Genomic DNA, 1,845 nt, shown 5'->3' with positions numbered 1-1,845 from the left:
ATCTGCCCTAACGTTGTAAAGTACTGTACGAGCTGTTGGCGCCATATAAATCCTGTATTATAATAATAATAAGAATAATAAATACTGTACATCTATGTGGCAAAAATGTACAATAAAAATACAATTTTATATAGATTATATATATATATATATATATATATATGATAGATAGATATATACTATAGATATCTATCTGTCTGTGTGTGTGTGTATATACAGTATATATACATATATATATATATATATATATATATATATATATAAAAATTAGAATATAGTATATATATATATATATATATATATATATATATATATATATATATATATATATATATACAGTACAGGCCAAAAGTTTGGACACACCTTCTCATTCAAAGAGTTTTCTTTATTTTCATGACTATGAAAATTGTAGATTCACACTGAAGGCATGAAAACTATGAGGTAACACATGTGGAATTATACATAACAAAAAAGTGTGAAACAACTGAAAATATATTTCATATTCTAGGCTCTTCAAAGTAGCCACCTTTTGCTTTGATTACTGCTTGGCACACTCTTGGCATTCTCTTGATGAGCTTCAAGAGGTAGTCACATGGCGCAGCACCCCATCACTCTCCTTCTTGGTCAAATAGCCCTTCCCCCGCCTGGAGGTGTGTTTGGGGTCATTGTCCTGTTGAAAAATAAATGATGGTCCAACTAAACGCAAACCCGGATGGAATAGCATGCCGCAGCAAGATGCTGTGGTAGCCATGCTGGTTCAGTATGCCTTCAATTTTGAATAAATCCCCAACAGTGTCACCAGCAAAGCACCCCCACACCATCACACCTCCTCCGCCATGCTTCACGGTGGGAACCAGGCATGTAGAGTCCATCCGTTCACCTTTTCTGCGTCGCACAAAGACACGGGGGTTGGATCCAAAGATCTCAAGTTTGGACTCATCAGACCAAAGCACAGATTTCCACTGGTCTAATGTCCATTCCTTGTGTTCTTTATCCCAAACAAGTCTCTTCTGCTTGTTGCCTTTCTTTAGCAGTGGTTTCCTAGCAGATATTCTACCATGAAGGCCTGATTCACACAGTCTCCTCTTACCAGTTCTAGAGATGTGTCTGCTGCAAAAGGTGGAAGAACCTAGAATATGAAAAGTATTTTCAGTTGTTTCACACTTTTTTGTTATGTAGAATTCCACATGTGTTACTTCATAGTTTTGATGCCTTCAGTGTGAATCTACAATTTTCATAGTCATGAAAATAAAGAAAACTCTTTGAATGAGAAGGTGTGTCCAAACTTTTGGTCTGTACTGTATATATAGATACTGTAGATATCTATCTGTGTGTGTATATATATATATATATATATATATATATATATATATATATATATATATATATAAAAATGAGAATATAGTATATACACACACATATATATATTTATTTAAGTTTTTGAAACATAGATGTATTCATACCCCTTGAAATTTTCCAAATTTTGTCATGTTACAACCAAAAACTTAAATATATTTTATTGGTATTTTATGTGATAGACCGACACAAAGTGGCACATAATTGTGAAGTGGAAGGAAAATGATAAATGGTTTTAAATTTTTTTTTTACATATAAATATGTTAAAAGTGTGGGGGGCATCTGTATTCAGCCCTTCTGAGTCAATACTTTTGTAGAACCTTCTTTCTCTTGGGGGGAAATTTCAACGCGGTATGAATACTTTTTCAAGGCACTGTATATTTACTGTGTATATAAATATATATATAAATATATCTATATCTATATATTTATATGTATTTATTTTTTATTTTTCTCCCTTCTGTGGGAGATTTTCCTTCAATTCCTGTC

This window comes from Rana temporaria, chromosome 4 (assembly GCF_905171775.1).
Source record: "Rana temporaria chromosome 4, aRanTem1.1, whole genome shotgun sequence".
NCBI classification, from domain to species: Eukaryota; Metazoa; Chordata; class Amphibia; order Anura; family Ranidae; genus Rana; species Rana temporaria.
The sequence above is the reverse complement of the archived record's forward strand: the minus strand, read 5'-3'. Positions refer to the sequence as shown.